Here is a 15,860-nt window from a genome sequence, read left to right as displayed (position 1 = left end):
ATATTTTCTCCCTCGTTATCGGCCCTAAGGCTCGGCTAAGGCAGCTGTAGTTGATCAGTTACCCAGTGTGATTAGCCTTGTGTGCTACTAAAAGGGATGGAATATCAGTTCAGCACCTGACTGTGTACAGTACTGCAGTGCAGTGGTTTCCATGTTATTGTTGCTGGGGCTGTATTTTGTATTGAAGTTTATACGGTGCTATAGGTCATATGCTTTCACTTGATTCAGCTTGAGGGACAGCAGAGATTGTGGCTCATATGAAATATTTAGGGGCTTTTATTGATGGTCATTGCTGTCTATGCTGAGTGCTGTGGCTGAGTGTTGTCAAGGCTGTATCGCTATATGACTGTTGTGACTGTTATGAAATGGACAGTGGACATGGCATGGCACATGTAGTGCGGGGAAATAAATCAACCATAGCTGGTAGAGGCATAAATGGTTGTACAATCCTAATTCCACCCGACTAAATGCATTTATAATGTGTTAGTGTATTGTTAGAACTACATTATAGCAACAGCATGCCTGTTCTCATGGTAATCCAATGCTCTGATTCATTTGGTGTGCTGTTGATGAGGATTGTATTTAGAATGTCTATGGGGGAGGCACATAATCCTAGATGCATGGTTGGGTGGTCTCTTGAGGAGCTCAATTTGTGCTCCTTTGTCACGGTACATTTCCGTAAAGTGTTGCCGCAGTTCTGGACCCATTGTGTTGGACTCGAGTGTGAAATGAGAATCTCCGTGCGTACAAATTACAACAAGCCACAACGAACGTGGAGAATAGTATCGAGAGGTATTTCTCAGTGGTGGGTCATGGGAGTAGGAGCCTTTAGTGATGTGGGAGGGGTGGGTGGGGGGTCAGTTAGCTGACCATTGGCCAGCCTGCAGATGTGGTGCAGGTAACAGTGGAGTGTGAAAACACAACAGTGGGTCTTGTGTCAATGCTTCTAGTTACCTCTCTGAGGATCGGCATCTATCTATTAATCACTGCTGGTCGGCATGTGCGTGTACATAATTGTGTATCTGTGTATATCTACTTGTATTATGTGCCTGACTGTATATGCATCTGTGAGGTGTACTGGCCACACTTGGCGTATAAAACTGCAAGGTGCAGCAGTGAGAGCTCATGTCTCCCATCCTTCCGAGCGTTGCATTCATTACGGTGTGACATGCTATTTTTGTCTCGGCCACACGAGTAAATGGGAAGCAATTATCCTGCATTACGGTCAGTGTCGTTTTTCACAGCCCCTGCGTGTGTCCGACCATGTTCCACGCCCGAGAGCTCACCACCGCGCTACGCTTCCCCTTCCCTGTGCTCTGATTACGGAGGAAAAAAAATGCTTATTCAAATTATTCTACGTCTTTCAGGACACGCTGCCTATATCTGCTCTTTCTCCTTGCCTGTTTCCCTGGCTGGTACTGTAGTATTGTCTACATTGAGAGGGAGAAAGGGAGGCTACTGTATAGCAGCGTTAGTGGGTGTGGGGAGAGATGGATGCTGCTAGTTCGAGCTGGAGTCTGTGTCTGTGCCTGTGCAGCACCAGCCTCTGCTATATGCGCTGTGCTGTCGCGGGAAGGTGTCGGGAGAAGGCTCTGCGTGTAGGAAGTGGGTGTGAAGCCTTTCATCTTGAGACATGCTTTTCCAGTTCACTAGGAGTTCTCCCGGGTTATCTGTTTTCAGGCGTGTGTGTGTAGGCTTGGCGTGGTCAGGCAGAGAAAGGGTGGGGAGCTGTGTGTGTGTATGTGCCTGTTTGTGTGTGTGTGTGTGTTTGGCAGTCAGAGCTCATGGTGCAACAGGCGACAGAACCTCAATCTAACACTCCCCTCCAGCAGTCCTTCAGTGTCACTGAGTAGATTCAGTAGCGCTACAGTGGCCTTGCTGGTTTTATATCACCATCCCTGAACAGCATACCGTACCTCAATTACCCATCTTCAAAAAGGTACACACTACCTTGAGAGCAAGAGAGAGCAGGCAAAGCCTCAGATGTGGTATTCATAATTCATTCTGAAGGCGATCACTTGTCTTCCTCCCCCTCTAACTCTTAAGGGCTGGTATGTAAACAATCCGTATTGTGGAAACAGTCTGGCCTCTCAGGCCTGTCAGCCGAGATATCAAAACCCCATCTTTCACAGGCACGGAAACACCTCCGCCCAAATCCCTAAACACAGAGAGTTGCACAGGAGGAAAACAACAGATGCTGACACACACACACACACACACACACACACACACACACACACACACACACACACACACACACACACACACACACACAAAAGGCACAATGCTGGTGTGTGTTGTTAGAGGCCTGGTTGACTCCCGTTTGACACCCAGGCACATTTGAACAGGTGAGGTGGTTGGTGGTTTTGTGAGGTGGGCATGATAGGGGGGTTCCTCTTACTGGAATTATACAGTGAGGGAAAAAAGTATTTGATCCCCTGCTGATTTTGTACGTTTGCCCACTGACAAAGAAATGACCAGTCTATTATTTTAATGGTAGGTTTATTTGAACAGTGAGAGACAGAATAACAACAAACAAAAGACAGAAAAACGCATGTCAAAAATGTTATAAATTGATTTGCATTTTAATGAGGGAAATAAGTATTTGACCCCCTCTCAATCAGAAAGATTTCTGGCTCCCAGGTGTCTTTTATACAGGTAACGAGCTGTGATTAGGAGCACACTCTTAAAGGGAGTGCTCCTAATCTCAGTTTGTTACCTGTATAAAAGACACCTGTCCACAGAAGCAATCAATCAATCAGATTCCAAACTCTCCACCATGGCCAAGACCAAGGAGCTCTCCAAGGATGTCAGGGACAAGATTATAGACCTACACAAGGCTGGAATGGGCTACAAGACCATCGCCAAGCAGCTTGGTAAGAAGGTGACAACAGTTGGTGCGATTATTCGCAAATGGAAGAAACACAAAAGAACTGTCAATCTCCCTCGGCCTGGGGCTCCATGCAAGATCTCACCTCGTGGAGTTGCAATGATCATGAGAACAGTGAGGAATCAGCCCAGAACTACACGGGAGGATCTTGTCAATGATCTCAAGGCAGCTGGGACCATAGTCACCAAGAAAACAATTGGTAACACACTACGCCGTGAAGGACTGACATCCTGCAGCGCCCGCAAGGTCCCCCTGCTCAAGAAAGCACATATAGATGCCCGTCTGAAGTTTGCCAATGAACATCTGAATGATTCAGAGGACAACTGGGTGAAAGTGTTGTGGTCAGATGAGACCAAAATGAAGCTCTTTGGCATCAACTCAACTCGCCGTGTTTGGAGGAGGAGGAATGCTGCCTATCACCCCAAGAATACCATCCCCACCGTCAAACATGGAGGTGGAAACATTATGCTTTGGGGGTGTTTTTCTGTTAAGGTGACAGGACAACTTCACCGCATCAAAGGGACCATGGACGGGGCCATGTACCGTCAAATCTTGGGTGAGAACCTCCTTCCCTCAGCCAGGGCATTGAAAATGGATTGTGGATGGGTATTCCAGCATGACAATGACCCAAAACACACGGCCAAGGCAACAAAGGAGTGGCTCAAGAAGAAGCACATTAAGGTCCTGGAGTGGCCTAGCCAGTCTCCAGACCTTAATCCCATAGAAAATCTGTGGAGGGAGCTGAAGGTTCGAGTTGCCAAACGTCAGCCTTGAAACCTTAATGACTTGGAGAAGATCTGCAAAGAGGAGTGGGACAAAATCCCTCCTGAGATGTGTGCAAACCTGGTGGCCAACTACAAGAAACGTCTGATCTCTGTGATTGCCAACAAGGGTTTTGCCACCAAGTACTAAGTCATGTTTTGCAGAGGGGTCAAATACTTATTTCCCTCATTAAAATGCAAATCATTTTATAACATTTTTGACATGCGTTTTTCAGGATTTTTTTGTTGTTATTCTGTCTCTCACTGTTCAAATAAACCTACCATTAAAATTATAAACTGATCATTTCTTTGTCAGTGGGCAAACGTCCAAAATCAGCAGGGGATCAAATACTTTTTTCCTTCACTGTATATGGGAGAAATCATCTGCCTTAGGGTAGGGTGGCAATTTCACGTGAGCTGTCAGCAATGCTATTATTCCGTATTAAACTTTGATGTATTGTCGGTTCTCGGGATTCGGCACCAGCATAGTCCCAACTCAGCTGCACCTGTGGTGCGTTCTGGGTCAGGGAGAGCCACAGAGAGGCTGGAGAAAATAAATACAGGCCCTCATTAAGGCACCTACATCCACACAATGTTTCTTTTCAACAATAAAAAAAGGGAAAAGGGAGGCGGCGAGGAAAAGCCAGGATATTTGGTGAAACAACATCAATGGGACCTATGCTAACAGTACCCAGGAAGCCTTAAATCATAATCCCAGCTCCTTCACACTGGCTCTGGTAATGTAAAGAGTATTTTTGTGTCCGCTGTTGCTGCAGTGATTATATGGGCCGTAGAGAGAACAAAAACAGGCACACTTTTCCAGATGTCCTGCAATAACATAATAATGGTGGGCAAACATTTGCGACAGAGTGGACGCAGTAGTTAGGTTATTAGGGGATTATGGGAAATCATTCAGAGGGTCTTTGAGGCACGGGGGCTAGCTTAGTTGGGCGAGTGAGTGGCATCTGGGTTTGTCTTGTTCTCTCCCACACACACAGATACACATGCAGACACACACACACGGTCAGCGGTTCTGATCTATTTTGTGAATAACCTGGATTTCCTCTCTACGCAACGCTGGCAGAGAATCAGAGCCAAACCATCAGTTTCAAGATAGGACAGCTAGTCTGAGAGACACGACACAGACACTCACGGCTCTGTCTCTTTACAGAGGCAACCAGACATGCTCAATAGACAGCAAGAAGGTTTGACCATTGGCTATAGTAGGATAGTACATGCATGGTGGCAATCCTGAATGGACACATCATGTAGGCCTAGTTTCATTATTTTACCCCCAAATCAGGAAGAGCAAATTATTTTATCAGCAACCTCTACTAACTGCTAACTACTTGTTGCACTCGCCACTTGCCTGCCATGTAAATGAATGACAAACATGGAGAAACCGAAATCAAGTCCTAAATCCCTAGTAAAAATCCATAGCCTGCGATTTACTGTATTGAAAAAAACAGTCTGGTCTTGTTGACTTCAATAATAAAGTCTTGGGACTTTATTCATGTTTTTTGTGATAAGCCACTTTATACTGTACATTGGTATTACTCCCACTCACCGTGGACTTCATATAAACCATCCACAATTGCTTTAGAGGAGAGGGAAGAGATTTGGGGGGAAATCATAAGTCATTTGGTAGGCTCCAAGACGTTTGCATATGCGACTGCTGAGGCGCTGTAATGTAATTCAGAAGTCCTTTGAATGACTAAATCACCTCACTTAGAACTTCGGTCAGAAGTCTAAAAATAGAAAAAAAGAAAGGAAAGACAGAGAGAGAGCGGCCATCTTGGAGCACAAGGGTCGTTTAAGCTTTCAGTGGCGAGGGGAGCACCATGCACAACACTGAAATATTAAAAAGCCTCTAAAAACTTCACAGCTGGTGGTCTCACTTGCCTTCCCAAATTTCTGCAGGTAGACGAACAAGAGCAATAAAAGGTGGCATGCAACGGTAGTAAAACAATTAGTCTTGAAACGCTCTCTGCCTCTGCCTGACCCTGAATCCATTATGTGGCCCTAGCTGTTCCGGAGTCGGGACTTAGTCTGTCTCCCTCATATGAGAGCTATGAGAATGCTGCCCTGGGGCAGATGGTTAGGGTTACCCACCATGCTAGCCAGGCCTCTTCTGAGCACCACCAGATCCCTATCCCCAGGCCCAGGTTACTCCCATTCTCGCACCCAATAGCTTAATCAAAACCAGATATTTTCAAAAGCTGAGCTAGTTCCACCAGGGGCTCAATATTAACGTGATTTATGACTCCCTGTTCAAACATTAAGTGTTACATTTAAAGTGGGTGTCAATTGTGATACGCTCAGAGTGGACATTTTTATTAACAGCACACCAAAAACCACTGAATAAATATTCTGGAGTCGTTGGAATGAATGAATGGAGCTTTAATTACTTACACGGTCAATTTACGCAAAACATGGAATGGGAAAATTTGACTCTTGAACAGTGGTGGTCACAGATATCATTTCCCATCATTTCTTGTGGCCAAACATTGTTTTGTTTCATCTCGTTCTTTCATGACAGATATCCATAATTCAATGCTTGGAAATATAGGAGCAGCTGGACATCACTTTAGAATGAGGTAAAACAGAAAGAGAGTGGAATGAAAATATAACCAAAGGCAACTTTGCATCCCTATTAATGCTAAAACCACGTACAGTACATTCAGTATGGACACAGTCCATTTACCTGGTCCAAAGCAAGACACAGCTGGCACTTGTTAGGGACTGTTATATATAAGGAGGACTGGGGAGATTCATGCGAACTCTGAAGTAGTGGATCATGCGTTGGGACGATGGGCCGTGCAAAGGGGGCTTGGCAGAGTTTGGGAACACTTACCAGTGCCCCCACCGGATTGAGTCTTACCTCCAAGGCCCTAGGCCACAGGATGTCCTTATTTCGGCTATACCGCTTTATTTTCTCAAAGACACACATACAAAGTCAAGGTGGGTGAGGTGCACCTCATTTCTCTCCCCACCCCTCCCGATTGAAATTAAATGCATGAAACTAGAAACCATTAGATCACTTTTCCTTCTTATACCCAAGTGGGCTACATGTGGAATCATTCATTTATGAAACAATACATTATTCATGGTGGGAGGAAGTTGCCATTGTGCGTTGTTTGTTTATTAATGATATTTGACTATTTCACGCATGCAGCAGAGAGAGAGAGAGCTCCGTGGGTCAATCAGCCTGTGACTGATAAGTGGAATCTTTCAATACGTTTCCTAATAACTATATTTGGTGTAGGGCTGGACCTCCCACAGTGCACTCTTTCTCTATCTCATTTACTGATGAGGAGAGAGAAAGGTTCCCTCCTTTCTTTGCTGGCCCCTGACCATGAACAGATGTTTGTAAAAGAGGAAAACAAGAAGTGGGATACGTAACCATATATCTCGATCAGGCAAGAAGTTTAGTCAAGTAGTGGCGGAACATCTCTCGGATGCTTCAGGACATACACGCACAGGTTAGCATGTGCAGTACATTTGTCAACAAAACGCCTTAAGAAGCTTATATATTTAAGTTTTATATTACACAATGTGACCCAAGGGACAGGTATCTATACCACAGTTTGTATATAAAACCCTTTTAGAAAAGCCTTACCCCTTGACTCGAACGTTTATATTAATGTTGTTATAAATGCAGGTGGCATAAATCCTGCTACTGCTAGGAGGTCTGCCAGTCAGGAAAGAATAGCTGACTTGGCTATTCACCTATGTGTGCGTTTGCTGTTTACCTAACCATGTCTGACGTCAAAATGCCCTCATTAGCTGAGAAACAGTCTTATGCAATGTTGATGCTATTTTCCTTTCAATCCTACCCTATGGGAGAAGCACTGATCCCTAAAGTAGCAGAGCGTGTGCGGTGAAACTTTGGCGTCTCACATACACACACACACACACACACACACACGCACACACACACACACACACACACACATGGGAGAGGGCACGTCAGTTCACAGCAAGGGGGCAGTGATGATACAAGAGAGGGGAGGGGCTAGAGCTGGTGCTTCACATTTGATTAGCGTGCCCATGGAAACAGGCGGATGGAGGATCCCTCTGCCCTTGCCATGCTGTTTCTGGAGATTAAGGCAACACCCACCTCACCTCCTCGCTGATTAGTCTACCTACCAACCGACGTGCTGGGCCTCAGCCCACTACTGCTTACTGGAATATCCAGGTCTAAAACACCATTCGCCTATTGCTACCTCCAGCCTCCTACTTGGGGTGTTAAATCCTCTTTCAGACAGCAGGCTGCTGCCGTCCTGGAAGCCAGTTCAGGGAGAAATCTCTCTTCAAATGCTTTGCATGATCGGCTCTCTGATTTTGCCTGTGTTTAAAGGCCCTAAAATGCAGTAAACTCCTAGCCATAGATTCACATCAATCCATTGAGTTGGATGGTGGATGAATGAAAGCAGGCAGGCGGTCCAGTGGTGGACTCCATTGCTTCATTAGTTGACCCTTCAGCGTCGCTGCCGCCGCCCGAGGCCCTTTGAACACGCAGAGCTCTGATCATAGGTACCAGAGCAGGCTGCCCCGTCTCACACCTCATCACGAAACACTCTCACTAATTTGGGAGCATGTGTAGTTCACTCAAAGGGCTGCAACTTCACAGCCGATATAGGGGGTAAGGTGGGGCTCAAAGGGACATCTGCAGAAACAGAGCGGTCTGCGAAATGTGTTAAAATTTTTCTGAGCCCTCAACTTAAGTGAGTGATAGTTAGCGGAGTTTAGAAAGGGGGTTAAGTTAGAGCTGGGAACATGCAGCGGGCGCTATGTTTAATGCACTTTCGTTTCCTCTAGGGAGTGGTTAGGGGCAAAGCCAGCCTTCATTTCACCCCCCGCAAACTCATTATTATCACAGACAAGCACCACAATGCTACATATCAAATAGGGCCGAGCAGCAGTGGAACACACTGCTTGGAACACTCTGCTCGGCATGAAAGCAAAGGGCTGACACACACATACAGGGCCCAAGCCCTCTCGCCAAGGGGAAAGGGTTGGAAAGAATAAGCTGCCCAGTCAGGTTAATTATGCGCTGAAATTTGTAAACTGGGAAACCTGATCCATTCCAACTGACAATGTCATTATTTTTGCTCCCTGAGTGCCTTTCACAGTGGCTGCCATGGTAACGTGGGTCTGAAAGTCCGCTAGGGAATGGCACCAGTTTCTGCCAAGGCCCAGAGTTACCGGTAGGCATGCGATTAGCAGCACACTGACAGACTCCGGCTTCAACAGGCAGAACATTTCCAAATGGAGGTTCTGAATGCTGAACAGGGCAGAGGTGTCTGCTTCTTCCACTGAATTTCCATATCTGAGGTAGTGGTAGATGTAAAGGCGAAAGCTAGACTAGCAGACGGCTAGCAAAGCCACCACCCTGCCTTAGCAGCATCAGCAGAAGCTTTGCTCATGCTAGGGCTAAAATAGCGAAGCTAGGGAAAATGGGTTGGCTTGTACTGTATGTACTGGCATGATTAACATGTCTCATTTCTGTCTAAACATTCTTGATCCCCCTCATATACTCCTGGAGGGTGCATCCCTGGGCACAGTATGTGGGGTGTGTCTGTGTGTGTCTGGGTCTGTGGGTTAGTGTGTCTGTGGGAGTACTAAACACACAGGGAATCACTGGGTGCAGGTCCATGCCTTATTTTAGTGAATGAAGGAAGCATGTGATGGAAACAGTGTGGGCTCACTCCTCTTACCGTACGTCACACTAATAACCATAGCTACACTCACTGGGGTATTTATTCTTACTCTCACGCAAACACATCCCTAGCAGTGTTACCCATAAGGATCGCCCAGGCAAATGCACGGAATTAGGTACAAAGCAAACTGTTTCAATGTTCTGTATATACAGCTACAGACTATGTATATACAATGATATGTATAAAACGCTGCAGATAACGCTGCAGATAACATCATAAACTGCTATCGCACATTCACCGAAGAAGGCCCTCAGCTAACTGGACTACCATGAAACAGAGTGTCGGTTCTGCAGGGGTTATTATTTCCACGGAAAAGGGACATGCTGTACTGTAAGCTGCACTGAACCATGGTCCTCTGCCTCAGTAGGTTTTGAACAGATAATGAATCTCTGGCTGAATCAATGGAGCTCATTATCACGTCCCCGTCACCTGTGACATGAGGCACTTAGCCGTTGACAGCATCAAATATGAGCCTGATGATGCCCCATGGTAGATGTGGCATCAAGCAGCGAGGCACTGGTGCCAGTGTTTTACCAAGCAAGGCTGCTGGTTCTCTTCTCTCCTGTTCTCTCCTCTACCTTCTGGTCCCTCCCCTTCTCATCTCTTCTGTTCTCCTCTCCTCTTTCTTCCACTCTCTTCTCTCCTGTTCTCTCATGTCCTCTACCCTCATCTCTCGCCATGGTTACTGCAGAGCAGAGCCAGTTCCAGTCCGATGCTCTCGTTTCCTCTCTATGGCAGCTGCTTGTTTACACATCAAGGGCCTCTCAGGCTGCCTCAATCCTCTGCTTCATGGAAGGAGAGAACGGAGAGCAAGATGTAGGGTGTGGAGGAGCAGGAGGAAGGGGGGATGGAGGGACAGATGAAGAAAGAGAGAAAACAGAGCAAGAGGGATTGTTTTCCGATCGCTCTGTGAACCGTGAAAGATAATCGATAAGACAGTGCACTGATTCATAATCAGTTTAGCTGAGCAATGAGCAAAGACTATTCCAGTTAAGAAACAGATAAGATTAGTTGAAACGGTGTATTAATTTGCTTTTACGCACAGAAAATGAAACACTGCAAGGATTCAATTTCAGTGCGACACGCTTGAGGAACCTTGTTGATTCTGTATCAATCCATAAATAACCAGTTCAGCCTTCTCACCTGTTGCTGGTTTACTCATGGACCTGGAAAGAGAAAAAAAATCTCCTATTTCCTGGCGACCGAGTTAAGTCTAAAGCCATTGGTAAATGTACAAGACCAGAGATGTGTTATGTGGGCCTCTTGGCATCCTACACAACCAGCTTTTCTCTACAAAAGAAACAGTGCTCCTGATTCTCCATTCCCTGTGTGCTTCCTCCATCGGCGTGCCACGTCTCTGCAATGTGATATCCAATTTACCCATGCGGCTATCGATCGATAGACTTGGCACCAGTCAGCAGGCATCCATTTCTCCCTACTACTCCCCTCTCTCTCTGACAGAACGACGAGCGCTGGTAGACGTACAACTCTGCCCGGTTGATGGGGCTGCAGGGGCATTGACAGGGAAGGGCTGTCAGAAACACTGTGTATCGGCCAGTTCTGAAATGAGATAGAGAAAGTGAAAAAGGCAAAGTAATGGATGGCATCTGAGGAGTGTGGTGAAACAAAGGAAGGGGAATTAGATAGCAGCCGACTGGCGATGTATCATTGAGCCTGGAAGCAGGCCAGTTTGTGACACAGCTCTGCTTCTCTCAGTCTTCCTCTCGCTCTCTTTCTCCCTCTCTCTCACCACTTCCCTCTCAGATAGGTCTGGAGAGGCAGCAGCGGTAGCTACAATTTTTCCGGCATTCCAGAAATTCCCTCTTAATTCGAGTTTACTTAGGGAATTACCAGAAGGGGAAGAAATGCCTGAGTTTGGTTGTGATGAGGGCCTGGGCTCTGGGGTCAGATGTTGAGATAAGGAGGGGTGGTATTGTGAGAAATATCTCATCTCTGCCATATTGCTTCCTTACCCGCTTATCATGTTTGTGGGAATCCCACAGTTGGATAATATCAAATTGGATGCTACATATGCTGGATCCAATTTCACAGCAATACGATAGTATAGTGGTTTTTGTTTATGGAGATGAAATGTGCATTAACAAATTATTACTTTGAGTTGGGCCTCAATTACAAGGTCTTATGTGATTTGGATGGCTGCCTTCTCATCCCATCTATCCAGATATGGCTAAAGATACATGCCTGGAACTGGAAGTTGCTATATCATGTCTGGCCCAGCTTGATACCTTCTCTCCTGGTGGGAAGAGTCAATCCATAACTGCCAGTCTTATCACTGGGCCCTGGCTTATTTTTAGCAGCTTTCATTACACCTTTCTTTCCTGTGGCCAGACGGGCAGTAGGGCTGAGATCTGTCAGGAGATGTGCTCCCCTCAGAGCCCAGCGTTGAGCAGCGACTGACAGTGGCAGGAAACATCTAAATTGTCTCATTACAGATCCGGGTTATGACAGACTGAGCGACCCAGAGAGGAGAGGGAAGCGGGTGATGAGTTGTGTTCAGCACAGCCGGCCCAGGTGTAATTACTGTGTGTGTGTGTGTGTGTGTGTGTGTGTGTGTGTGTGTGTGTGTGTGTGTGTGTGTGTGTGTGTGTGTGTGTGTGTGTGTGTGTGTGTGTGTGTGTGTGTGTGTGTGTGTGTGTGTGTGTGTGTGTGTGTGTGTGTGCATATGGGGGGGGGGGGGGGGGGGGGGGGCTGTTTTAGATGCTGAAATATGCAACAGAGCCTTTTCCCCGGTGCAAATGAACTAGCCCACTGTTTCCTGCAAATATGTTATATGTGCCCAGAAGAAGATTAGCCCAGGAAATGAAACTTGAGATGTCTGGCATTTCATGGGGAATTACATCGAAAACATTTTTAAAAAATTAACATTTGCCTTCTGGTACAATAACAGTAATTCACCATTGTGTAAAAACCTTCAAATCGTGGCGCTGTCTCCATTTCCTGATTCTAATGCTATTCTAAACTGTTTAGAACATGATCAATGAATATCAAGTGTCAAAATATGGTGGGGGTTCAACCACTGTACATGATATGTGTGCTGATACGTGTGCGTTCACTGTAATGGCATGTGGATAATGAATTCAATTCAGGTAAAAGCTGTTACCCATTCAAATGAGTTTACCTTGTCAGCTGGAGAAGGGGTCCGCATGTGTGCAGCGAAGAGATGTTAATTAAACCCTAGTCTGAAAGCTCCTTAACAGAAGAGGATCCACCATCCACCACCCCATTGACAGCCCTTGCTAGTTCATTCATCAGCCTCAGTTTCTCCAGTTGTGTTTTGATGCGCTGGATACAGGAAGCAGACATGGGGAGACAGGAATGGTCTCCAGACACTTTCCATAAACCTAGTCAATTAGGAGAATCACTAGAGGCTAACGTAATCATGACTTTGACAACTGCTCTATTGCAGCCCTTAAGTATCTCCGCTCCTTTTCCCACCTGTACGGGAGGATGTGGATGATTGTCCAGTCTAGGAGAAGACATAAAACCTAAGGAAGGTTCTTCCCAGGAGAATTCTAAAAATGGGGCCAGTCTCTCCCATGGGAGGAGCCTGGAATGTCATGACACCATGTGAGTGATGTCACTTTGGTTTTTGACAGGAAAAGCCTAATGGGAATTGTTGTTTATTTTTCAGGAAAGGTATTTATGTGTCTCTCCGCAAAAGATGCCTCTTTTAGGAACGCACACGCATCTTTGGTTTCGGACGGACGTGAAGTTGAGAACGGAAATGTGTGACGAATTCTGATAGACGAAGTATAGCTTAGATTTAAAATGCTAAAATATTCACTGGGTCGGAAATAACCCAGCTAGCACATTTGGTCCCTTGGAAGTTTTGGGAACATACTATGTTTTTGGTTTCACATTGGTTGTGGGAATGAAGCCAGATGTTTCTTGACCGGTAAAACAGAATGATTTTAAAACGTTCTGAAAACAGAAGTGAACATTTTTAACTGTTCTGGGAACGTTCATTAGGTTGCAGAGGAGGTTCTATAAAGGTTTTATTAACGCTCTGAGAATGGAAATTATAGGTTATTTGGAGGTGTTTGAATAAGTTCCTTAAAACTTTCACTGAATGTTTCAATAAGACTTTTCATAACAACTGCTAGGTTATTTTGGGTTGACTTTTTTGAACTCCAAGCACAGATAGGACACATGGAAATGAATTTCCTTATGCGTTAATAATGCAAACACATTTATGTTTTATTGTGACATGGCATCCTTGACATTGTTCTCTATCCACTGCGCCATACAAAGCTGTTCATTTTAGTATATTCAAACAGACCACATTTCAAAGGAAACAAGCACTCATTAACCCTTTACACTCGTACCTGTATACGGGTTGAAAATGGCAGATTTGAACACTGACAAGTGCCTAAACTGAAACGCAATGGCTGTACGGTAGGTAACATGCTATACATGACGTCAGAGCTCAGGTTCTCCGCTTCACAGCTCTTTTGACTGACAGCCATTCAGAACATGCCCCCATCCCTCCCACTAATTTGGCAACTTTGGCAAATATTTTTGTCTGACTGAGGGAAATGCTGTAAATTAAGAGGACTGAATGTATTTTGAAAGCAAGCCAAGCACAAGCCAAATGAGCACTTCAAATTTCCATATCTCAAAATCAATGTAATATACAGTGTCAACGTTTATGATCACTATGTTTGATGTACAGTTACAAGATGACATGCCATTATACCCTGGGTTATTCTTAACAGAATGAGCCTATGTTTGTTGTATTGCGAAGAAAAGCTGCTACGGACCACGCATCTGAATGCACTCATGACTCCATTCTATGCGCACCAAAATTACCATCTGCTTCTCTGAATTGCCTTGTGAAAGCCTAAGATCGTATTTTATAATTTAGCTAGGCATGTTGGCAATAGAACAAGCTTTCAAATGAGCCCCACCTGACCCAGATTGCAATTTATAATGGACCGTTTTTGGATTGCGTAAACAACAACAGTAATTGTGTGATAGTGGGGATGCAGTGATTGCTCTAGTTCCTCAACGGCACAGCCAGGAGAGCTCAAAAACACACTTTATAGTTGAAGACTCTTCTTTGAGTCATAAAAGTGCATTGAAATGACTTAGGAGAAACTTGGAGACACTAGTTTGACCTCTCACTCAAACCTTTGTCATTTTTTGTGTCTCAAGTTGCTCCTACCCCAAATGTTTAAAGAATATTTTTGTTACTTAACTTACATCTAGACGTTCCGCTAGCGGAACACCTGCTCCAATATCCAATGATAGGCGTGGCGCGAATTACAAATTCCTCAAAAATACAAAAACTTCAATTTTTCAAACATATGACTATTTCACAGCATTTTAAAGACAAGACTCTCCTTTATCTAACCACACTGTCCAATTTCAAAAAGGCTTTACAGCGAAAGCAAAACATTAGATTATGTCAGCAGAGTACCAAGCCAGAAATAATCAGACACCCATTTTTCAAGCTAGCATATAATGTCACAAAAACCCAGAAGACAGCTAAATGCAGCACTAACCTTTGATGATCTTCATCAGATGACACACGTAGGACATTATGTTATACAATACATGCATGTTTTGTTCAATCAAGTTCATATTTATATCAAAAAACAGCTTTTTACATTAGCATGTGACGTTCAGAACTAGCATACCCCCCGCAAACTTCCGGGGAATTTGCTAACAATTTACTAAATTACTCACGATAAACGTTCACAAAAAGCATAACAATTATTTTAAGAATTATAGATACAGAACTCCTCTATGCACTCCTCTATGCACTGTGCTATGTATTCTAAGTACATAGCCCAGCCATCACGGGCTAGCTATTTAGACACCCGGCAAGTTTAGCACTCACCAATATCAGATTTACTATTATAAAAGTTTGATTACCTTTTGTTGTCTTCGTCAGAATGCACTCCCAGGACTGCTACTTCAATAACAAATGTTGGTTTGGTCCAAAATAATCCATCGTTATATCCGAATAGCGGCGTTTTGTTCGTCGTCCCAGACACTATCCGAAATGGTAAATCAGGGTCGTGCGCATGGCGCAATTCGTGACAAAAAAAATCTAAATATTCCATTACCGTACTTCGAAGCATGTCAACCGCTGTTTAAAATCCATTTTTATGCCATTTTTCTCGTAAAAAAGCGATAATATTCCGACCGGGAATGTCCATTTAGCTAAACAGAGGAAAGAAAACAAAGCTTTCGGTCGACGCAGGCACGAGCCTGAGTCTCACAGTACTGTAACCAGCCACTACCCAAACGCGCTACTTTTTTTCAGCCAGAGCCTGCAAAGCCACGATACAGCATTTTGCCGCCTTCTGAGAGCCTATGGCAGCCGTAGGAAGTGTCACGGGACAGCTAAGAACGACACCTTGTCAGACAGGCCACTTCCTGCATGAAATCTTCTCAGGTTTTTGCCTGCCATATGAGTTCTGTTATACTCACAGACACCATTCAAACAGTTTTAGAAAC

At 44.9% G+C, this 15,860-nt stretch overlaps 1 protein-coding gene across 1 annotated transcript in view; it reads left to right on the top strand.

Moving 5' to 3' along the window:
* apln (apelin) overlaps positions 1-15,860 on the top strand; it is a 34,948-nt gene that overhangs the window by 662 nt on the left and 18,426 nt on the right. The gene's annotated exons all lie outside the window — the stretch shown is intronic.

This window comes from Salmo salar, chromosome 09 (genome assembly GCF_965601325.2).
Source record: "Salmo salar chromosome 09, fSalSal1, whole genome shotgun sequence".
Taxonomy (NCBI): Eukaryota; Metazoa; Chordata; class Actinopteri; order Salmoniformes; family Salmonidae; genus Salmo; species Salmo salar.
This window is presented reverse-complemented; position numbering and strand designations above follow the sequence as displayed.